At 44.4% G+C, this 25004-nt stretch overlaps 1 protein-coding gene across 9 annotated transcripts in view; it reads left to right on the forward strand.

Moving 5' to 3' along the window:
• Nucleotides 1-3457: 3457 nt before the first annotated feature.
• LOC138489237 (AN1-type zinc finger protein 2A-like) overlaps nt 3458-25004 on the forward strand; it is a 422968-nt gene continuing 401421 nt past the window's right edge. For 3 of the 9 annotated variants that reach the window (XM_069616925.1, XM_069616927.1, XM_069616924.1), the window contains exon 1: nt 3555-3792. The gene's annotated coding sequence lies outside the window, so the exon portion shown is untranslated. Of the gene's footprint in view, nt 3793-25004 lie in introns of all 9 variants that reach the window. The other 6 variants (XM_069616923.1, XM_069616926.1, XM_069616928.1 and 3 more) reach the window with 6 other exon arrangements.

Here is a 25004-nt window from a genome sequence, read left to right on the forward strand (position 1 = left end):
TGCTTGCTTGGATATCTGTGCAGAGCCTGCTGCCGCAGGTTTCGAATTCTGGAAGTGTCAAAATAAACGTTCAGCCTTCCGGGGTCAATAAATGAACAACACACACCATAGGTGGTAATGATAGGCAACGCTCAGATACCTGAGGGTTCGTAGCACTATTTAAGCGCTATTTTATTTATTTTATTATGAACAATGGGTTCTTTTTTCCTTTTCCCATGATCTCCGGAGAGGCCAGTCAGCCTTACCTCACACAAAACCTTCCGCCCTTCCACTCGCCAATCCCCCGCCCTCTTTTCTTTCCCTGAGACCCTTTTGGGGCGGGTTACATCATTAAGTTAAACCTCTGGGAGGAACACCTGTTGGTCCCCGTTTTTTCCTTTAACAGGAGTTCCTGCTAATGGCCAGTGCAGGGCTTGCGCTGGGCTGTTGCCTCCCGTCTGTCTGCTTTCCCCTTCACCTTTTCCTCGTATTTCACTGAGTTATGTGGAGCCAATGTGGGCTCTCTTCAGTCATAAGGAGTCTGGATGACATACTTGTTTCTTGTTGGGGCCCCTTCTTCAGTTAAGGGTATTCATTATAATTATAAGAGTATGGGGGTCATTCCGAGGTTGGAGGTAAGGAATCACCGGCACCGGTAAGGGTGCCGATGCCGGTAATCCCTTACCTCCGTATTCCGAGGTCCCTTTGCGGGTCCTTCCTTACCTCCTGCTTTTAGCAGGAGTAAAGTACGGGACCCACAAAGGTACTTCGGAGGTAATTACGGTACCGTAATTTACGGTGCCGTAATTACCTCCTTCCCCATTCCCATTGAGCCCTATGGGGCAGAAATGGGAATGGGGAAGGGCAAAAGGTGAATGGGGAATTACCGGTCCCTCCAACCCTGGAATGGACTGGTAATTACTCCATTCACCATGCCGGATCTGGGACAGTTTCGGAGGCAACCATGGAGCTAATTACTCCATGGTTACCTCCAAACCCGGAATGAGGCCCTATATGTTTTCAAGAGGTGTAAACGGACCAACTTCTGGGCTTCAGTGGAGATATCAGGGTTTGTATCCTTCTCCTTGGGGTTGCAAGGTTTTTTCCTTAGGTAATAGAGGAGATTTTCTCCTCTTATATGAAGGGACAATTTCCCTCATGTGAAATAGAGTGGTCTGGGAGTGGGGCTCATCTTCTATCTAAGTATTTCGGCGTCTCTGTTTCGGAGCTTTTCAGCGACTCAGTATTAGACATTCCGCAAGCGTCTGTCAGTGCGATCGCTCCGGGTCAAGGAGACACTTAGTAGTGGTTGGGTTCACTTAGCCACCTGCATGCAAGTAGTCCTTTTGGTTCCCTCTGGAGATTGTTCTGCAATAAAATACCAGCTCAATGGGCTGGGGGTGTCGAGTTCAGGTTTATTAAGAAGAGGGTTAGTTCCCCTCTTATAAACAGCTTCAGGTTAACTCTTCAGTGACCAGTTTCTTTGCAGTTTAGGGTCTTTTCTCAAGGCTATGGTATTTATTGGGTTCTCTTTCGTTTAGTTTATGTTCTCATGTGAGATTTGCCAACCTTGAATGAGGGGATAGATCCTAGCACCTGGCGCATCTAGCAGGGGACTTCAGGCATCGCTATGAGGGCAGCTATTGGGGATAGGATAACTTTCTCCTTGCCAAGTTGTCTTAAAGGTCGGGTTTTTTGTACCATTTCCTATTGTCATGATAGTAGAGTCCTTCTTCAAGGACTCAGGAGGTCTGGGGGTTCCCGGCTTTACTGTTGGCAGATTTAACTGTTCCTGGGTTTTTTTTCAAGGACTTTTTCGTGTATATATCTCTTTGTCATCAGTGTCCCCTGGTCGGGCTTTTCTTAGTCAGGAGTTTATTTAGCAGTTATCTGCTGGGTTTCCGGCGTGGCCCTTCTGTTCCATCGCGTTTCTGCTTCGAGCAGAAGTAATTCTTTATTGGTTCGGGAAAGGTTACTGGTATTCGGGGACAATTGTGTGATTCAGTTCAAGTCTTGGAGTTCTCACTTCTGGGTGCACAAGACCCGCAGGTCTATTGCAGGTTACCCCCTCCTAAGCTAGGTTGTTCTATATCAGGTTGATAAAATGCCCTTTTGACTTCTGCTTTGGCCTTCTATGAAGATCTGTCTTTCCAACTCTGGTTCCCAGGATACTAATGTGATATGTCCTGTTTCTAAATACAATATTTTTTCTCCAGTACATGGGATGGAGCCTACAAATATTTCGCCCCTAGGTGGAAATGTCTTTCTCTCCAGGAGAACTAGGTGTTTATCCTATTACGTTTGTTAGATTACGATAGGATGGTATGACTTAAAGTGTTTTAAATGTTTGATGTTGACTACAGTAGAGCTTATTATGCCTATGCTTTAGCTTCCTATTACTTTAGGAAATATTTTGCCTGATCCCCCCCCGTCCCTCTCCTTTTAAGCAGTTGGTTTTTGGGGGGCCTGTGAGGAACGCTGGAAGTGGTTCTGCTTCCTATTTTCTTGCACTTAAGACTGCTCTGCCTTACAGGACAGTTATTGGGCAGTTTAGCCTGGAGAATACGTTTCCAATCAGTGAATTGATCAAAGTAGAAACATTTAAAACACTTCTTTCCTATTATTATTATTATTGTGTTATCTCTATTGGGTTGATCATGATGTAATGATGGGGATGCAAGGGCTTGAACTTGCATAATATGAGCCTCCTTGTCATGCCATAGAATACCTAATCCCCCGCACTACCGTGAGTGGGGTTTAGATTCTATTAAAGACAAGGAGGCGAGTATTATCCCACCCACCCTCCCTGGATATGGTATAATATGGCATTGATAGCGCCTATATATATATTGATGTTTCAAGTGAAGAACATTCTTTGGTTTGTTGTTTTTCCCATCCACCCACCCTTCTTGTTTGTTGTTCTTACAGTTTCGGGCTGAGATGTCCTATTCAGGAACGGGGTCACAGTTACAAGAGGTGGAGAGTGCGTTATACAGGACCTTCACTGGACTTTGTCTTCCTTTTTTCATCATCAGATCTGTGCAGTGGAAGTCTCGTTCAACACAGCTACAGAAAGAGGAGTTGGCATTGGAGTGAGGGACTTATATAGAGGAGGGTCCCTGCCCATTGGTCCCCTGCAGGGCATGACCTGTCCTCCATGATGGATTGGGGTGTTTCCCCTTGCATTGACATGAACTCTATTTAGTTCTGTGTTTTAAACTTTTTTGTTTGTAAAAGTTGCTGCTGTGGTTTCAGAGTAAAGATTGAATGCATAATACGCCTCCTTGTCTTTAATAGAATCTAAACCCCCACTCACGATAGTGCGGGGATTAGGTAGTGTGGTTGGACTTGCACAGGCAGCCAGAGGTTTCCAAATCCTGAAATTGCTCTGGAATCGCTTCATTGCTCCAGAAAAATCACAACGATGATGTCAGAAGTCATAGGAAGAAGAATGGGCGGGCCGTTGCTATGGTCCGTTTCTCGGATCCGTTCCCTCCCCTCCCCCCCTTTCTCTCTTCCAAGCCGTCCGTTTGTTTACGTTCTCTTCGCCGGATCAGCTGCCCATTCGGGGGCGGAGCCAGAAGTGGAAGGGGAGAGCATGTCCGGTAGCAACAGTGCTTGAGCTTTCGAGGCGCATGCGCCGTGTGGCAGACGGCGGGGCCCGCCCAGGCCTGGACTCAGTGACAGTGAGTGCCACCATTGCAAGCCCTCGCAGGCTCTGCTGTTCTGGAGCTTCTCGTGTCTGGCCTGGCTGGGGCAGGAGGGGCAGTTCCCGTGCTGCGAGGACTCTGCTGCTGGGCAGGCCGCGAGTCAGTGAGTGTCACTCCAGGCGAGGGAGCGAGGGGGGCGAATGCATTGCAGCCATATGCCCTGCACCCACTGGACGGCTTGCTCGCATGGGGGAGTTTGTGGGAAGGGCAGATGTCATCCCTAGCCGCGTATTCATTCCGGTACTGGCACGTACTGTAAGGTGATGCCTTTCCAAACATGTCATGCCAACCAAGAGATTCTAAGTCCAGATTTGTTTTATTTGCCCTGTGAGTCTTGTAGTTTTGCTTAGAGGATCATAATTTAAAGGACAGGCAAGGGACAGGTGAGTAGCTCCTGCGTGACATGTTGCATGTTTTCACTTAAGACATGCCCCTATTTATACCAAAGATGAGGATTGCACCTGTCGCCCCTCTGCGAACCGGTTTGTCTATTCCATCATTCCCATATGTTGCTTGACATCTATATAGCGGCTAGTATAATTGTTTTGGCTTCGTAGCTGTCTGAGTGTGAGGGAATTTGGCATTGGTGGTGTTGCAGTGTCAGGTAGCCCCAGCGGGGAGGGCTTATTATCATTTTCCTTTCCAGCATTTGTTGTTCGATTGTTGCCAGCGTTTTTTTTTTCTTGTAAGATTGGGGGAGGCAGTGCGCATGTTACTCTTCCAGCAGGAGCCGGGCAGGGCGTGCCTTGCTAAACCTACTGTACAGTGCAAGGACCTCTGGAGCCTGGGAGGCATGCCATCAGTTGCGTGGTGTGTGCATGTCAGTGTTGGTTCCTCATGCTTGCCACTGAAACACACGAATCATTGGTTTGAATTTTGTTTTTCCACGTGTCAACTCTTCTTGGAATCTGTTGAAAAGTAGAGGAATGGCTCAGTTGATATGCTCTTGTGTGAGGGTTCTTTTTTAGTTTTGGTTATACAGTGTTTCTGTAGGTGCTGCCTATGAGCTGAAAAACTTGGCGTGGAAAGTGACGATAAGGAGGGATTTGATCAGTGGTGGAAGTGGAAAAAAAGAACTAGTGGTACTTTTGCTGCATCCAAAAGGGGAGTGGAATGGTAGGACAGGTGGCTAGGGGATGGACAGGGGGCGGGGTCACAAACTTTGGCTGACATATTTAAAGCATGTAAAGCCAAAAGAATATCATTGTGGCTTTAATTTTCACATACTGAATGGTACAAACAATTTCACATACTGAATGGTAAACTGAGTCCCAGAATGAAAGATGGTGCCAACCTAAAAAATCTAGTTAACCCCATTGTACTTTCAGTGATTTAAGGCATTTAATAAAATTAAGTTGTGTAATAAAGATAGATGTGCAGATTCTTTGTCACAAAATTCCAGCTCTTTGTTATTTTTTTTTCTTTGTTTTTGGCAAAAATGAGCCTTTAAAAAAGAAACACGTGCATCATTACAGATATCCATATTTCCCCACATATGTTTTTCGTGTAACCATCCAGCGACCTGTACTACGTCAACAATTTTTCCAGCAGATTCAAAACGCGGATTAAGGCATAGTTCAGCTGCTTTTCACGACTATCAAACAAGGCTTCCCACCATTCATCAGCACTTGGCGTTTGGTATTTAGTTAGCTGTGGCCCCAATGTCAGCGCTCTTTGCTCATGTAGCCCTTTACAAAAGAGTGTTAGATGCTTTAGCGTTTCGTCTGTCTGGTTGCAGAATCTACACTTTGCATTGGAGTCTTCTGTATTACGTAACTCTCTTAAGACATTTAATCGAAACAGTATATACAGCAATCTGCTCACATTATCTGGATATATATCGACGTAATTCTGCAGCTTGTTTAGCTTTCTGGCTTCAGGCGGGGCGTCTTTCATTAGCTTGTTTGTTGTCCTAAGCTCCCCTGTCAGAGTCCAATCTAGGCACCAGATGTTGCTTTTTGCTGCATTCGGATTGTCGTGAAGAGTTTTTAGGTCTATGTTGTAAAAGGCCAGAATTTCCTCGCAACGTTTATTCCATAGTCACTCAGGATTTCCCTTGCTTGGATTTTGGAGTATCTCAAACTGCAGGGCTACTTCTTTCATGGTCACCTTCCGGAAGAGGCCATGTTCCAACTAACTCGTGCATTGATTGATATTAGATTTAATTCATATCTGATGCAAGCAGTTGAGGTTCCCTTCGGTAATTGCAAGACTCGTACCCAAAAGATATTTTCTAGAGTCGACCAAACATCAGGGAGCAACCAAATGCATTTTCTGCGCAGTATGAGTGCAGGCACTACCTTTTGACAGTAGAAGTTCCTTACCGGTTTTATGGAGAATTTGCCATACTTTTTATGTAAGACGCTTCCTTGGCAAGCAAATTGCCGACATTTGGTTTTGACGATCTCTTCCCAGGGACTATCATTCAGATTGGTATTAATTTGCATGCCCAAGTATCTTGTGTTTGTTATGTTACTTAGGCATTCGTTCCCTAGGTGCCATTTAAAAGGCTTCTTCTGAGTTCTTCAAATTTTGCAATATTAACACCTCACTTTTTTTTTTTTTTTGTTGATCGGTAGACCGTTAGCTCTTACGTACTGTTCCACGGCGTCCATCTTACGCTGTAGACCAATTTTGCAATTGGCCGATATTCTGTGAAACAAAGCATAGCATAATTCTGTCCACATCTCCGGATTTTCTTTGATAGTGTGGTTTGTTAAGCCGTCGGGACCTGGAGCTCTGGAGGAGCTGGCTTTTTTTATTACCTCTTCAATATCACTTTTTTTCGAAGTTTAAATTCCAGCTTTCGAGGTTGGGTGGTGAGCTCTCTTTTACAGTTCTTCTTTTGCTTTAGAGTTCCGAAAAGTGTTTAACACATTCAGCTTCGGTTATAACATTAGCCAGCAAAGCCATTTGCGGCGCTCATTTGTTATGAATTAGCTTCCAGAATTCAGAGGAGTTTTTTGTTTTTCAGCTTTTCCATTATTCATTCTGAGTCATTTTGCAACATAGTTGCTTTGTGGTTTTGTAGCCAGTGTTTTGTATTTTTGTTTACATACTCTTTTCGCGTTTAAGTAGGTGTTGGAATCCAAGTTTGGCAGATGTCTTATTTGCGCTCTCAGTTCTCTCTTCCTTTTTCTCACCTCCTAGGTCAAATTTGTGTTTTGTGACGAATCCACAGGCTTTAGAGCGCTGTTGTTTTTGTTTATAATCGACTAGCAGATGGGTGTACTCGATTTTTTTGCTTTTTTACATACGAGGTTATAATGTGAGAAACCTCTGTCTTCTTTAGCCTCAGTCTCACTCTGTTGGATTCAATCAGTAGAGGAAAGTTCCATGCTGGGCATTTAAGTCCATTGGTTGTAGCAAGTGACAAGATGACTAAGTTATGATCACTCAGGGACGTGTGATGCACCTCAAGCGAGATCGACATTTGGTGTACTTTCTCGCTGACATAGAAATAGTCAAGCGTGGATCGTTGATTACCTCTGGACCATGTTGGTTTGGCTGGGATGTCGCCTGCGATATTTCCATTCATCATTGTCAAGTTTCTTAGTTCCATCTCTAGCATCCAATGTTATTAGTTACTTAAAACAACTTTTTTTGCATGTCAAGATGGTATACATCATAGATGCACAAAATCTTTAAATGGGTGCTTTGTGTTGCTCACTTTAACTATCACGGTTTTGCAAGGTTACTGGTGCTTTGTGAGCTCTTTGAGTTGGACAAGTTCCATCATGCATATGAAAGCTCTGCCCAGGGATTTAAGTGGGCTGGGGCCAAGTCCCGGCAGGCTAAAAAATCTCATTCTGAGGCAGGGTCCTATGGGGGCCCACTAATATCCCGTAGCAGCCCCAGCCGCTAGAGGAGCAGCCTTTTTTCTAAAGCTAAAAAGCTAGCTCATGTTCGAGAGCCTCTGACTTAAGAAAAAAATGCCTTTCATCCATAATGGTGGTGCTGGCACCTGTGAGGCATCCCTTCAAGCAAGAGATGCCCGTGGTCTGGTGCCACCATTATGGAGAGAGACGGGAGGCCGCTGGAAGCAGAGGCCTTTTTTTTCAAAATACTAAAGCTTAAGGATTTTGTAAAAAGGCCTCTGCTTCCTGCGGCCTCACCTTCTTATCCTTAATGGTGACGCAGCGCCACCATTAAGGTTGAAAAGACGAGCCACTTTCCCCTGCAAGGCATCCTATAGAAAATAAATGCAGAGGTTAGCACCCTCTCCCCCTAGGTGCTGATCCCTACAAAAGGCTGCCTATAGCCCATTGAGCGGGGGCTCGTCAATGGGGCGTGGCCTAACAGGCCTGCAAGCGACTCCCCCTGCTTTTAAGCCACGCCCCCTTGATGTGCCCCGGCTCATTTTTTTGTCCCACTTAAGGCACTGGCTCTGCCACTGATAAAAGAAAGGGTTTGCAAACTGAGCACTTTAACGACCTGCAGAGGTACAGAGACTGTGTGTCTGCCTAGCTGTGACTTGGGAAACTGGCAGTGCTTTAATGTCAAGCCTGAGCCGATTCTATATTTGGCTTCGGAGAAAGTAAAAATCGTCAAGGGCACGTTTCTCTAGCCTTTGAACTAAAGGTACGCTCTGTAAAAAGCAAACTAACTAGTGGTACGGCGTAACAATGATTTATATTCAACTTAATCTCTGGATTGCATGTGAGGAGGGAGACAGTCTGTGGACCGTTGGGGGGGGGGGTGAGGGGTGTGGGGGAGAGTTTCACCCACATGTGCAACTAGATGTGTCACCAGATCTGTCAGGATTGCTAACAGAGGCAGTCGGGTACTGTTCACCCCTCTGTCCCCCAAACATAACCAACAATTCCCCATTAGCTTAATTTGTCCGAATAATTGGGGCCAAACCAACTCGTCTTATTGTGGCAAAACAAGGCTGCAGTTTATTATTACATATTTACAACTATCAACTTGAAAACATTTTACATTTTAATAAAGTAGATGATTGTCAGCACCTTTTAGTTTAGTCTTTCTTTTCATCAGCATCAACCTTTATTTCATCTCCAGTCAGCTCCCTCTTTTTTTTCATGATCAACTCTTGGCATAGTTAAGTTTCACTCCCCCCAACCTCCTTGAGCCTTCTACTCGGGGCGAATCAAATTGACAGCCATCCATGCTAGATGATAGTTTTCTGGGATATTATGTTTCAGCTGAATAGAGTGAATGAGGCAACGTGCGTTTCCCATTTTTCTAGAGTTTTTGCAGGGGATCCGGCCGGTCATCGGGAGGTACTTGTATTGTGTGATAATGAAGATGATTTAAAATGGACGACTTTAGCAAAGAAAAAGTTTGAGTGTTTTCACAAAATAAAGTTCCTCTCTTGCCCAGGGCCGAATGGGGTTTCACACCTTCTATTTAGGTGGATCCCCACTTATGGACACAGGTCGTCTGCTCTCTTTTTAAGAATGTTGTAAAGAAGGGTGTGTTTCCTTCTACTTGGTCAACTGCTTATGTGGTTCCCAGGAAGATGGGTAAAATCTCCTGAACTGCCACCCAATCGCCATCGTAGATGCGGATAGTAAGGCGTTTTCATCTATCTTGCAATCACATCTGGAGTCGTGGCTGGCGGCATTGGGAAAACTTGAGAAGTGGCAGACTGGTTTCAGGCGTAATATGGGCACATCCCTTAATGGAACCATAGTGAACTGTCTCCAGTCGTTGGCATGGAACAATACATATGAGAGCGTGTATGTGGCGTCTCTTGATTGTAGTGGCCTCTTTCATCTGCGTGTCAAAAATGTTAGGAAATATTATGAATTTCATGACATGAATTGGGCCGATGGAAATGCTTTTATATGGTCCCTCCTACGTGAAGGCCGCACTACTACTTCAATGATGGTGATTACAGGTTTTATCAGAGCACTGGATGTAGATACTGTAGAATATTATGACTTTTACTGTTCTTAAGATTTCACAGGTTTATGTATGAAGTGTATTGATGTATTTTCTTTGAATATTTAATTAAAGGTTGATTTGTTACAACCAACAATTGAATAAAAAATAAAATGACAGCTGTAACTGTTGGGGTGCTGGGATCGCCGTTATGCTTTTCTTTCCACCAGCCAAGCAGGAAGCTGACAACCAAACAGGGGGTGCACCCCTTTGTTGGGCGCAGCGATTTCACGCACTTTGAAGGCCCCAAAGAATGTTAAGATGAAAGCTGTTCTGAAGTTTAATTTCGTATTTGCATGCACATACCTGTGCAATCCTGATCATCATTTCTGTTAGGTCTTGGAATGTAATGGGGCGCCTGTGACATGGCTCTCTTGCACTCCAGCCTCCCGCAGCCTTTCATGGCTGCCCTTATAACCTCACTCTTTGTGAGGTCCTTGACCGCTCTCGTCCTGCTGAAAATTGGTACTGCTGCCAAACTCATTGCTGCCCATGCCCTTCTCTTTGCCGTGTTGTCCTTTCTTATGAACTCTAAAACATCCTGTTCTTGAATTGCTCCCACAGGCTTCATTATTGTCATGAAGTTGTCATAGTGACCCTTGTAACAGTACAACGTGCCTGGGTCTAACGCGTTCTCCATGAATGTCCCTGGAACATCTTCGCTATCCCCCAGAGCCACTCTGGCATTAGTGTCATCGCCTCCTCTGCCCCAGGTGAGAGCTGCCCGTGATCTTCACCACTGCAAGCAGGATAATGCATCAGCTATGCTGTTGTGTACACCTGGTATGTGTCTATCCCTAACTTGTGTGTTCAGTCTCAGCCAGGTGAGCGTCAAGAATCGTAACAAAGCAAGCACCATCAGGCAATTTGCTGGGCCATTATCACAACCTGCACTGCTGATTGGTTATCGCACCAAAGCGTGACCTTTTTGTTGCCCAACTTCTCTTGCCTGATGGAAAAAAAACAGCAGTGGGAAACAGCTATAGGAACGTTATGTTCCCCGTTGGTTCCACCGGCCATGAGCTAGTTAGTGCACCTTCCTGCCAAAAAAGCTCCAAACCCCCTGACTCTTCTGTGAAACGCTCTATCTCTTTGCTAGACTGCCATGGTTTCCTCCATACTGAAACCGCATTGAAGGATAAAAGGAAGGTATACTGAAACCGCATTGAAGGATAAAAGGAAGGTTTCCCAGACCTGCAGATCTCCTTTCACTCCTACCCCCAAACGGATGTGGTAATGCGCCTGCGTCAAACCCAGTCTTCCGGGCAAGCCTTCTAGCAAATACTCTACCAGCTGGGATGACCCTCCCTGAGGAGTTAAGTTGCCCCATCCATTTCTGCAGCTCTGCTAAAGTTGCCTTCTCTTTTCTTCTCATTTCTTGTATTGCATTTCTTAAATTGCTCCACCTTCTCTGCAGGGAGCTTGCAGTTACCTTCAGTTGAGTCCATTTCAATTCTAGGGAATGTCAATTTCGTTGTTGGCCTAACAGGTTTTTCCCGAGCAAGCGGGACACTTGGCTGATTTGACAATTCCTTGAATGTATCCAATGCTGCCTTGCATCCTTCCCCGTCCTTCCTTTCCTACAAAAGGAAAGATATCTAGATAGTGGGGCACTTTTGCTGCTGGATGTTTCCTCACTGCCCACTCTATCAAGGTGCCGAACAGCTCCAAATATTGGCAAGGGACTGGACAGCCATAGGCATGCACTTGTCAAAGTATAGCTGTCCTTTAAACTGGAGACCCAGTAACCTGAAGTTCATTGTATGGATTGGCAATAGTTGGAATGCAGACTCAATGTCCACTTTTGCCAGCAGAGCTCCTCTGCCTGCCTGTTTCACGGTTTCCAGTCCCTCATCAAAAGTTGTACATCCGATTGAACACTGCTCTGGATCTATCCCACTGTTTACTGAAGCTCCCCTCTGGTATTCAGGAATCTTGCATCTAGGTGTTTTTGCTTGTACTGATTTATGTAAGAAACCTAGGCTTTTTCCTTTATCCTGGACACTGGAATCTAGATGGTTGCATTGCTGTTGTGTTGAAGTTGGCCTCCTGCTTCTCTCTCCCCCACTCTCAGGCCTCCCTTGGTCCTCCTCTCACCTTCCCTTCTACTCCCCTCCTCCCGTCATCTGGTGAGGCTTCTGGACGGTTCCTCTTTGTGCGAGTCTGATCCTTAGATGTATTCCCCTGATCCTCCTGAACTCTCAAGGTCTACATTACCTCTGTTGCCCAAGCATGCTGGTTTCTGCGATCACTCCTTGCCACTGGCTCCTTCCCTCTTCTCCTCAAGCACTACCATGTGCACCCTCTCCTCTAAGTGCAAGTGAACCTATTCACCTGCTCTTAATGTACCCATCTCCTCCCTCCCGCCTGTCCATCCCCCCTCAACCCCTCATTCTGTTACTGCACTTGAACGCTCCGAATTGTCTCACGATCTAGTAGGAACGTTGTTTTTTTTTCTTCCCCCTTGTAGCACCCCTCCCTTGTCTTGATGCGCCTTGAAACATCTTTTTACTGTATAAGCACATTATAAATTACCCACTAAATACAACTCAACAAGGTAATAATATATGGCAATTCTGAAATACCAAATATGTGCAAAAAACCTAATAACTGTTTCTCCTTGTAACCTGGGCGAGTTCCCAGTCTCCAGATTCAAACAGGATTACAGTTCAAAAAGAATAACGAAATTCGGTCTTGCGACAAAGTTCTAATAAGAGTTTTTCTTGCCCCAGTAAGTCTCTCGCTTGGAGTTGACCAACAGTTAGCTCTCCACTAGTGTCAGAGAGTTCAACACAACTTTTCAGAAAACAAGGATACTTCCACAGTACATCAATGTCAAAGAATCGGGATGATTCTGCAACAGTCCACAAAATGCTTTCCTCAGCAATATTAATTTGCCAGGATGCATCCACAACAGTTCACAATATATTTTAGTGATCTTGTCCCTTCTTCTTCAACACTTTTAACCACACCAAAGTACTTTAATTTTTACCTGGTCCACTCACCTGCCAGATCTACCACTACAAGGTCTCTTGTCCTGGTGTACTCGCCGGCCAGGACTAATGAAAGAACTAACACTACACGCGCTTCTATAGTGCAGTCTACTTCAAACAAACTTGTAAAGTCTCTTGACTTTCCAGAACCATCAGTTTTGACTACTTCTTCTGATAAAACATGAAACCCATTGGTGCTGTTTGTTCCACCTTTGTGATTGCCACATGCAATGCAGGTTATGCTCCTCTGCTCCTGAATACCTTCTGTCAGAAGGGCAGCTTTCCTGCCACTCCTTTTTTTTCCCCCCACTCTCGCATTACCCAAGTGCTGATAATGGCTCTCTCTCACTCTTGCTCTTTTGCATAGGCAATGCTTGTTTAGGCCAGTTTCCCCCCTATTGCTTCTTTATCCCTCTGACGATAGGGTCTAAAAACAACTGGCTTCTTAATTGCCCTCTCTTGGTTTTGGCAATGTTGGTTCTTATCAACTTGTTTTGTTTTTGCTTTCTTTTGACTTTGGAAATAGCAGTTTGTATTGGCTTCTAGTATAATTTTTTTTCAAATTCCTTTTATCAAAATCTCGATTCACCTAACACAACAGTGCCCCAACGTCGCCAACATAGTAAATATACATCGAAATACTGTTTCACTTTTGTAATTAAACCCACCCCCTCCGCAAATAAAATAACTTAAACAAAGGTACTATCACACGATTAAACCGAGACAGCGTTATGAGTACTCAATTGCAGGTGAGGTTCATTGACTCCTCCTTTAACAGATGTACAGTTGCATTGGCTGCTTAACATGTTTCAGGATTCGTGGGCGAAAACACACATATGTTCTCTCTCTTGAACAAAATTTAGAAAAGGGGCCCAGATGTGGGTGAATTTCGCCATGCGGTCTGATGCTCAATAGTAGGTGGATATTTTGTGTTGGCTGGCCCTCTAGCACCCTGAGCTCGATTCCTTTAGGGTGATGGCATCCCGCCTGCTTAACCTGGTTGTTTGACACCCAGTGCTGGAGTTGAGTGTATCGGGAACTTTTCCTTACATTATACAAATGTAAGTGGTATCCCTTCTTTATATAGAACTCTTAACCGTAGGACCCCGGAAGATTCCCATCTTGCAAACACACTTCTTTCAAGGTTTGGGTGGGGGGGGGTAGAAACTCTGGATTCAGAAAGTACTAGGGAGAGAGGGCCTAGTTCCGACTTCAATCCCAGTTGAGAGCCAACGTTATCCTAATGGTATAGTGTAGAAACTAGTTGATTCCAAGAGGACCCCCCTGAGTATCCCTCCCGGTTCTGGGGAGGAATGGGAGATGAGCTAAGGGAATCAGCCTGTTCTAAAGATTTCCATTTAGGATGCCGCTCTTCTGATGCTGAATCGATGGAATCCCTAGGCCCTCCCAGCTCTCTTGATCTCAGAAGTACTTTGCAGGGAACTCTTGGTGGTTTACCCTGCCAAATTAATCGCCCCACAGCTTTCTGTAGTTCAAGTAGATACCGCTCCGGGACAATTATTGGAAAGGCTTGAAAGGTGTATAGGAGCCTCTGGAGTAAAGTCATTTTGACCGCACTGCCATGCCCCAACTAAGAGATCTCCTGTATTTCCAATCGCCGAAGCGCATCTTAGTCCTCTTTGCGGAGTGAAGGAATATGAGCCCAGAGAAGAGCCCCTATAGTTACAATTGTGGATGGCAGATAATTGGCTCTGTTTAAACAGTGAGAAAATGAAACTCCTGCTGATAGAATCCTCATTCACCCTAAATAAACTTGCCAAAGAATACCAAACATTCACAATTGATAACATCCCTATCACAGTATCACAAATGATTAAAACACTAGGCGTGTACCTTGAACCAAGCTTCACCATGGACAGGCAGGTCAACGCCATCGCCTCCTCTCCAGCCTACCACTCTAAATTGATTAACACTGTCAGACCATTCCTAACCCAACAGAACTGCCGCCACTCTCTGGAACAAACTCCCAGACCAGATTAGATCTATCGAGTCCCATGCCACCTTCCGCAAGGCCCTAAAAACCAGGCTCTTTGTCTAAAGAGTCTATTCCTCATGTATAATGTCTCTACTCTTGTTATAACCTGAACTCGACATACTCTGTATTGTAGAACATTGTACTCGGTAACTCAACTGTATAAATAAGTGTATGTTGTTAAGCTTCACACATTGGGCCGCTTAATGTAACCCACAAGCAAGCCTCCTTAAGTCTACTTTTAGCGCCTCGTTGCCTAGAGGGCCGCAGTGCGCTTTACAAATCCAAAAATAAATAGTTATTGGTGATATGAACCCCTATATTTGTAATTTCACGCTCTTAAAGGAAAAGGGTGATTGCCGGTTACGTAGAACCTCAGGAGCTTCTGAGATCATGAAAAGTCAATGGGACTCGCGGTTAAAGCAGAAGGCAGAAATAAGGGCAAATTCATTTAGGAGCTCAAGGAGCGTTGGGATGGATACCAGAGGGTCTTGGAGAAAGCATATAATGTCATCCGCATATAGTGCTATCTAATGTGTGTTCCCTTTATAAGTTGGTCTAAATATGTGAGGGGAGAGAGCGTACCATCTGTGCCAGGGGTTCCATGGTTAGGGCGAAGACTAAAGGGGAAAGGGGCCAGCCTTGCCTTGTGCCTCTGCGCAGGACAATGAGAGGCAAACTAAGGGTCGTTAACCCTCATTCTGACACCCTGCAAAAGAAGTTCTCTAGTACCTGTAGGTAGTTTACCTTCTATGGTGACCCTATTGCCTTCTGTGTCCGGCAGTGCCCCTATATAATTGCGAGTGGCCATTTTTCTTTTTTTTTTTATTTGGCCGCCAACAATTTGTTTGCTTTATTCCCCTTAGAATAAAAGTATTGTTTTGTCTTAAATATCGATTGGGCAGCCTTCCCCGTCAGGTGTGTCTCCAATGCCTGCCGGGCTACCCTGAGATCACGTAGGGACCTCCTGCTACCTTTGTTACATGTTCTTTCTCTTTATCTTGGACCATGCCTTCCCACACCATTTGCCGCTGTTTATGAGCCTTCTCCCAGGCTACCGATTTGTTAAATGATGACCCCGGCCCCCACCCACAGTACCGCCTTGCCTGCATCCCATGCCGTCTGCGGGTCCAATTTCCCCATTATCGTTATCCAGGAATAATTCTTTATAGCTTCTTCAGTGTGGGCCCTCAAAGCAATACCGGTCACGTCATTAAGCTTCATGGGGGTCTATGTTGTGGGGTAGTCTGAATCTAATCTATTACTAGTTTAGGGGGAATGATCAGACAGTGCCTTTGGTAGTGTATCTAGCTCTTTAACTGCCGGGATGAGTGTTGGAGACCAAAAACATGTCCAGCCTGGAGAAACCTTTATGGACAGTCGAGTAGAAGGTATAATCCTTTTCTTCAGTATGGAAGAAGTGCCACTCTTCTGTCAATGAGTGTTCACGTAACAATCTCGTCATGGCATAACAATTCTGTTTGTCATTAGTGCTAGTGGCTAATGATTTCTCCATCCGGGTTTACCACAGAGTAAAAATCTTCACCCACCGCAAATTCCGCCACGACATCAGAGAATCCTGCCAATAAACTGCTTGTTTATCATTCAGGCCATATAGAACTGCTAACGGGACCTTACGGTCGTTCAGGAGGGTATTAAGCAATGAAAATCTCGCAACACACCCAACACCCTCACTTGCAAGCCTCTGCAGAACTTGATGGTGGCCCCCATCCTAACCCCCCCTCATTTTTTCGAACCACTGGTGGTGAAGTACACCCTTGGGTATAGCCTATTGCACAGCCGCTTTTCATCTCCCACCAGTAGGTGTTCTCCTGTAGGAAAACCAAGGCAGCGTCCAAAGAGGAGAGTCTATGCAAGGGTGATTTACGCTTTACTGGTGAGTTAAGGCCCATGCATTCAGGGTCAGGGTCACGGTCAGGGAATTGCATCATGCTCTATAGCAGGCCAGTGTCCAATCACGGGAGCCAAGACCTCAATTGAGAATGTTTTGTTACAGGAGATTTGGCCCTTTTATTTATTGCCCATGGTTTTGTGTGACCAAACAAAAATAAGAAAACATCATAACCCTCTGATTGTGCTTTGTTGCGATTTCATCATCAATCAGCAACACTTCACAAATTTGCAACAACTTTGAAAAGGGTGTAATTCCTTCATTACATCTTTTCCCCCTTCCCAATCCCCCCGTGCAACAAGTGTAGAAAAGGTAACGTGCTTGTGCCAACACGGACAGCGTAAAGGTAAGATTTAACACTAGCACCCTGTTGAAGGGCATGAAAACTTCAGAAACAAAACTCCTCCATCAGGATATAGTACATAGAAAAATCAGGTTGAGGCTCCCCTGGAGGAGAGGAGGGGGCCCAGCTCAGTGTCAGGCAAGGGCTTTGCCAAATTCCTCCTTCTGGGTTTCGTGGAGCTGCTTCTAGGTTCCAACACAAACCAGTTCCCTTCTCTGTATCCTCTGAGTCCAGGCCTGGGGTGGCGCCCATCAAGTCCAACACTTCCTTCTCAAAGCTGATGGCATATTGTCGGTTCTGGAATTCGAATTGGAGCGTCCAGGGTAAGCTCCATCGCTATTTAATGTGGCCCTGTAGCCAGGCTGTGACTGAAGTGTAGCCTCTTCCTGTTTGCGAGTGTCTGAGGCAAGAGGTCCTCAAACAGAGAGGGCTTTGCTTTGCTCCTCGGAACTCCACCAACTTGTTTTCCTCCTGAAAGTAATGGACCCGTGAGATCACATCTGGAAGTAGATTACACCATTGTTGCATTGAGGAGTAAACGTGATGCGTCTATATAGCTCCAACACTGCGGTCCCTGGGAGGTCTAGCAGGGATCAGAACAGGTCATGGACATATTCAGTCAGGTGTTGTATCTGTCGAGGCACTCAACGTATGCAGACATTGTTTCTCCTTGATCTGTTCTCCAGATCCTCTGGTTTCACCCAGATCAAGTTTAACTGCTCCTCAATGCCCACCGCTCTTGTTGGATAATTTTGCATGGTCGTGTGCTTGCTCACACAGCGCATTTTCTACCTCATTCACCCGCGATTCCAGGTACATTGGGTGCAAATGAAAGTCTGCAACTGTTTTGACAAGCGTGTCCTTTGTAGTTTTAATCTCCCTTGTAAGATCTTGTTTCAAGGAGGAGACGGGGTTGGGGAATGATTGGGCCATGGGTATTTAGAAATGTGGAGGGGGAAGAGTTTGAGGGGATCTATGCTCTGCACATTGTTTTTGCGGTAAAATGTGATAAAAAGTATTTGAGGAAATGGTCTTTGAGCAAATTGCTGCAAGTAAACTACATCATCCATGTCTAATACTAGTTGGTTATAAGGCTGTTGCCTTTAAGCCCTCCTCTACCTGGCTCCTTCCAGGTATATTCTAGTGATACCCTATCCTAATACTCCACTGGCTTGATGGGGGGGGGGGGGCAATCTCTGCTCTGGTTCAGTCCTTCCCTCCTTTTCACTCTTCTCCCTGATCTTACTACCTCATTCCTTTCTTTCACCTTCTCATCTGTCTGCCAACTCCCTCTGGCCTTCTTACACTCCTTCTTCCTATCTTCTTCTCACCTTCCTGTTCTTTCTTCTCATGTTTCACTGCACCACTCTCCTCACTTCTCACTACACCTTCCTTCTCTGTACTTCTTACACCCTACGCAGTCTTGTGCCCCCCCCCTTCTCTCCTGCATCCTTTTCCGCAGGCCCCTCTCCTATCCTTGATCTGCTCTCTCTACCTACTACCCTCACTCACCTGTTATCTCCCATTTCTCCCTCACCTTCACAAAACACTTGCGCTCACTGTTTCACTCACAAATTGTTATCACTGACAAATCTCACCTGCACTGTGCACCAACTCTCCAGCACTCCTCTCCTCCAACTGGTCTCCCGGTCCACCTCTTGACCTCACCCATGCAATCCACACTCTGCGCCTCTTTTTGTCTACTTTTATACTGACTGTGGTCCTCCTGGTTCTGTCTCCCTTTCCCATAGGCTGCAGGGCTCACCTGACTATATGGGAACCAACATGTGCCTGTCCTTTCCCCTGTGACTAGGTTTCACACATGGCTTATAAAACCCACCTTAAGCACCCTCCTTTTTTTGGAATATTTCTGTAGTGGTGGTTATATGCTCTTTGGCATGCTGTTGGCCTTGAAAGCCATTTCTGGGTTGCTGCAGTGAGTCATTTGCTTTTCCAAAACTTTGTGGGCAGTGTACATGATACAGGTTCAAAATCCCTTTGAGCTGTGGGGTTTTAGATTTCTTGCTTGTTCTGGTGCAGGTTTCCTTGGCTGCTCCCAAATGCATTCTGTGAGTCGTGGTTATAAAAGAAATGAACAATGGACATAAAGTGCTGCGAGGCATTTTGCTACAAAGAGTAGCACCATTATCCAAAGGCATGATACGCGAGGGGGTAATTATCATGTCACACGATTTAGCAATATTTAAGCATTTGGTGAGTCTGGATCATCTTCCCACACATAGGATACCAACCAACAGTTGAAAAAAAACAGGGAATCAAATGTAAACAGAAATGTGATACAGGACACTATTTTGAACTATTTTATTGAATATTAATTACTCTCTATATATAACTAACACTCTACCCCACAACAATAAATGTGATTTTTAGTCCAAAACTTGCCTCAATCTAGACCTTTTTATGTACCTGTGCTTTACAATTCAAGCAACAATGTCTTAACAAAGATTACATGAAAAGGCTTGTACGATGACTCTAGCCTTAGCGACCCAAGTGAGAAAAAGCAATCAAAAATGGTTTTCGATCGATAGACTCAGAGGTAGTTCCTTGCTTAAACTATGTAGCTGAAATAGTAGATCCTACTAACGACCTCATTTGGCCAAGATTGAAAGGACTCTTTGGAGGCGTAGCTGTCATTGGCTACGAGTTAGGCTTGTTGTTCCTTCAGGCTAGTACTAGTTGTATAAAAACAATGGCTTGTTAAATGAGCCATCACTTAAAAATTGTCCCACTTGAAAGGCTGTCAGCACAAAGAATGAGGGGCACTGGGTGAGTGACCCCAGAGCATCTCAAAAGCTGCGTTTGGAACATGCGTTTCTTTGCATATTCCGAATGCATCGCAGTCTGCAGAGATCAGCCAGCCGCATATGGCAGAGAAGCAGCACAGCAGGCTGCTTAATCTGCTGTCCTTCAAGCTCGGAAGCAGCTTTCTGGGTGTGCCCCTTACTTAGTCCTACTTCTGAGCTATTTAGCTCTGCCCCCCGGGCCGTCGCCCGCTCAGCCTGGCCCTAGAAACGGGGCCGAGTACCGTGCTCCCTAACCCTCCCATGGACGCATGTGGGGTGACCAACTGGCTAGGCCAGGCCTACTGCAACAGACACCGGTACCCAAGACCCTGCTCGATGGAGGTGGCACAGCCCCTGCAAGTGTGCTCTTTACCTCTCCTGGCCTGTGGAGTTCCTGGATTGGTTCTCAACGGAATTCAGCGTGATAGAAATAAAATATCAATCAATCTCTAGAACCGGTTTCCCAGCTTCGATCTGTTTTCGTGCCGGGTTGTCCGCTTAGACACTTTTCAAGCTGCCGGCAGTATAATCAGCAACTGCTTTTGACACTCTCCCTTTCTGATCTGCCGCAAACTCGGCCCTTCACATGTCTAAGCTCTAGCACCTTAGAGACCATCATCTTATTAGCATTGCTAAAATAAATGTTACTGAGAACATAGTCGTATCGGAAATGCACATGCAACATTTGAAGCTGTCCTGCTACATACATATTCAGATGTTCACAGCAAGATACAGGGTTGCATCATGCTTTTTGGCATGGAGCATTATGAACATGGGGGTCTGACTAGCAGATTCTGCTTTCAGATGTGTAATTAACTGGCACTCCCTGTTAGCCGGACACTTGGCACACTCACCCTGATGCTTTGCTTATTGGGTTATCGCAATTGAGTCAGTTAGCGTTAGTTTGTACACCAAAAGGATAATGGCCTCAAACCAATCGTTCTTGTCGGAGTCTCTCTTCTGAGAACATTGTGGTAAACCGATGTTGACCATAGTGGAAGTAGATAAACGCCCTGTCTTGACCCAGAGGACCTACAAATCCAATTTCTTGCCTTTTTGCCCATGGTCTAAACAAATTGTCCCATTCTGTTTAACATGATTGGGGCTGTAAGGTGCAGGGATTTGTCTAACCCCATTGTGTACTTTATTCCAACCCTCCCTTTCGTGGGCCAAAATAGAATTGTATAAAGGGAGCACCCCAACCTTCTTCTAATTATTTATATTGGTGTGTTAATTTTGCATTTCTCAAAGTCGCAAACACCATTGGTATACAATCCCACCCCTCCATTCTGGGACCAGAAATCTGCTGAATTGGGAATAAAGATTTCACTTTACTAAAATAAGTCAATTCAAGGGTGGCCTTCTAACTGTATGATGGGGAAGTCCCACAGTATGATATATACACATACATGTTTGCCTGACTGTGGATTTCACTAGGATACAACACACCTACTCATTCCAGAGTTATTTATGGTTGTAAACTGCTAGTCCTAAATAATCTACTACAACCTCTAAGCAACACCCTCTAATACAATCCTTACATTGCCTCCTAATGGCCAATGTGTTGAAGTTCTTCCTAGATTCCTAGACTTTGTCATCAATATCATTGAGTCATTCATATTAAAGACATTTTGCATTTGAAATGACTGTAATATGTCAGAAGAAAGTACATGGACTCCTGCCCTGGGCAAGTTGTAACCTATTGTGTCGCAAACACCCCAGAGGTTGAGATACTTCTCTCCTTCTATCAAAAGCCAAAGTGAAGCAACACAATACAATCTCTTGCGTCTGTGCCACCCTATTGAGAATTATACATTTTATGAAATTTATTGAACTCTTCTTTCAAAGCTCATTTCATGCCATAATGTTGTGCCAAAACGTGTTTTGAGCTTTGCGCTCTGTCTGGTCTTCAAACCATTCTTGTACCCACAAACCACTTAATTTACTAAAGTTAGTATTCAACACCTCAACATATATACTGTTCCAATGTGTAATCCTGCTAGAATTGAACATTTAGTTCAATATTGCGCAGTGCCCTTGTCCGTTTTCCCCTTTTAGTTTGTTGTCCGTGCTAGTATTCATAAAAGGGTTTCCTTTTCAAAGGTGAAGATCGATTGTACAGATTCTCCTGACCGTGTGATGGGGTGCATCAAAATCTACAGGTTTGGGATTAGGGAAGCTGTGCTATCAATTTAGACCACACAGAATACTGACTGCTCTAGATAACCTAGGAACACGGTTTTGTGATTGTCTAAAAGCATAATGCTTATCCCCGCCACTGTACTGCGCAGATTGGAACTCTACAATGTCATCCCCTTTGTGTTAAGTCATGAGCGAGATTGGGATGTTCATTAAAACGTGCATCCTTTTCTATGGAAGTGGCCCACCAAAAAGCTCAATTTAATCACAATATGTCTTTTTAAATATCTATGACTCCCACAGGTCACAATCTATCAATCCATTCTGTAACTGTGGATATGTGGCATAACAGTCCACAAATCCAGTGTCCGACTACACCTCATTTTTTTGGCTATGATCTACAAAATTCTACTCTCTTGCCACAGGAATCTATTCTGCACTGTGCCCACTTGCTATTTGTTATTTGAATGAAATCCTATTTAGTTTTGAATACAGTGAGAAGGCAAGGAGTATTTCCCACTAAAATACTGAAACTTTCCATTTCGAATCTACCTCTTTGGAGGTATTTCTCCCACTCCAGAGACTTAGTAGGGAGTGGACTTCTATCTAATTGCGTGGGGGAATTTGTATACTCTCATTTAAATCGGACAGCGCCCGCATAGACCCTCGGAGCTTTCATGTCATCTACCAATCAGGTAGCCCCCCTCGGTCTCTGTTTCGTTTGCTACAGGTAAAATCTGCTTCAAGCTTGGGCCATGTTCTCTCTGATCTCCAGATATCCCAGCTCAGTACTCATCCAGTTGAACAGAGACTTCCCATTCTGCAGCCTTCAAAATCCCTCAGCTCGTCTCAACGTCATGTGGGTTTCAACTTAAATACCCTCTTGCTTTCCCACAATGTTATAGTGATGTCCCAATTTCGGATTTGGTGAAATATTTCATTGGCTTGTTTAGCAAGTTGAAATTCCCATATCACTTAATTTTACAAACACAGGTCAGAAATATTTTGTCATGCGACAGGGGTGTATTCTGAACAATTTGGACTCCTAATCCTATTGTCTTCCACATCTCCTAGTAGCGAGAATATACAGCTGAAATACAGATTTCTAGATTCTCCTAAACCTCACGAGTTTGGGAACATGTAGCACAGTTAGTGATGTTAATTTTGACAATGTTCATGTTTATATAATTTATTAATTATATCGGCCATCTTTGGTCTCAATTTGTAGGGGAGACTCAATGTTTCAGAACTGCTGTCCTTTTGATTCTAAACATCTTCATTGGAAATTATGATGCAAAATCATTTTGAAATGCACCAAATAATGCTGATTTAAATATTCCACTGTATTTTTGTGGGCACTTGCCAGCCCAATGAATCCTGTGAGCAGCTCCCACATACTTTTTGTGAAGCTAATGATCAGTATGGGTGTCTGACGGTTCCCTTTTGTGAATCCTTAACATGAACTCCAGATGGTGTGTTATGGGAGGCAGAGTTAACAGTTGAAATCCTTAAGTGCATTCATTTTCATTTGAAGCCACAAAGCTGGACAACAGACAGTACTTCATGTGGCCAACATAGACCTTTTATTAGTTGGAGGGCTATAGATTTGGCTCTACTGGAATTGTGGAGGGGGAGATGGTGGTGTGTGTGTGCGTGCGTGTGTCTCTCTCGCTGGAAGTTCACCTCCAGGTCTGAGCCACAACAGCAAGGCATTGTGGTTATGCAAATTAGCCCAAATGCAAACTTTTTTTTCTCCAGCAAATTGTCTGTTAGCTTAAATCGATATATATTTCTTTTTTCTGAGCCCTCCAAACATGATCCTTTTGTGGTACAGAATTGTAATGTTTGTCATTGCTGGCTGAATAAGATGACCTGACCCTCCAGATGGGGAATTTGTAATCTGCTGGGACATTGACTTCCCCTGGCCCTCTCCATCAGCACTGTGTTCTCGTGTAGGTTGACTAGAAGTTTAGCTCGTATCAAACTCCCTGGACATCCTGCAAAAACTAGCACTGGCAAAAGCCTAAATTAGGATTGCTATATGGCCATACAGATTAAACAATTATGTACTCCCGATATAATGTTCCTTATTATATCTAACATGTAATTAAGAACATTTGATGCATTTAAAAATATTTTTCACTGCTTTTTTTTTTTTTTAAACCTATATTCATGAAATGGCAGTACACTTGGTAAAATGACTGCTGTTGGCAAAATAAATTTTGACATGTTTTTCAGAAGCCACATATTCTAAATGATATGAAGATTATCATTTAAAAACAATGTTTTTCACATCCTTATTTTTGCAACAATAAGGTTAGGAATTTGATACGTTTCTTTTCTTCACGTATAACAGAATGAATGCTATGCACTATTTGAAAGAATGTAATGCAAATCTTCCAGATGAATGTAGAACATCTTATTTAGAAAAGGCGCTTTCAGCATGTCTTGTATTAATTTAACGATTATCGGAACCCAGTCAGTGGGCTTTTTCGTGTTTTGGTCCTGTGCAATTCAACTATTAACTCGAAGTTCGTTGGGAACTCAGTGTCCCTTGTTGTGTTGTCTGTTACCTAAGGAGGTAGGGCTTAGCCGGGTGCTCCTTTCACCGCTAGAAGGTTGAGTTTGAGCCACATTTGAAAAGTTCATCTAAAGAGCTATGATGGCTGAGGGAGCGTATTCTACCACTGAGGTGCAAGCAGGCAGGAGAAGTGCAAGTGGGAGGAAGCACAGTGAGGTGAAATTGGTGAGGTAATGGGTAGGAAAAGACCATGGATGGATTGTTAAGTAGTTGGAATTTAAAGGGCACTTTTGCATGGAGATCCATCAGTTGTGATGACTGTAGGTAGAGGTGGTGGGGGGATCTTGGTATAGTAAACACATAGTATGTATCAAAGTGAGGGGAGCAATAAAGTTGATGGGTATACCAAGACTTAATTTTGCACAGTAGTCTAGTTTGGAGGTGAGGGGTTTAGTGTAGTGGGGCCTAATATGTGGGGAGATTTCTTCGAATGATTAGGAGATTAAGTTTGGCTGTGGTGGCCACAATGACATTGAAGAATTTCAGGTCACTCAACGAGAATACAATAGTTTTGAGCTAAAGGGTGGGGGCTGAGCAAATCTGGACAAGTGTTGGGGAGAGTTTAGAATGGGGTTGGTTTTGTAAACTATCTTGCATCTTTGAAGAGCTGCGAATGGGGAAGTTCATAGCTATCCAGTGAGAT

This window comes from Ambystoma mexicanum, chromosome 9 (genome assembly GCF_040938575.1).
Source record: "Ambystoma mexicanum isolate Mex_15411 chromosome 9, UKY_AmexF1_1, whole genome shotgun sequence".
Classification (NCBI taxonomy): domain Eukaryota; kingdom Metazoa; phylum Chordata; class Amphibia; order Caudata; family Ambystomatidae; genus Ambystoma; species Ambystoma mexicanum.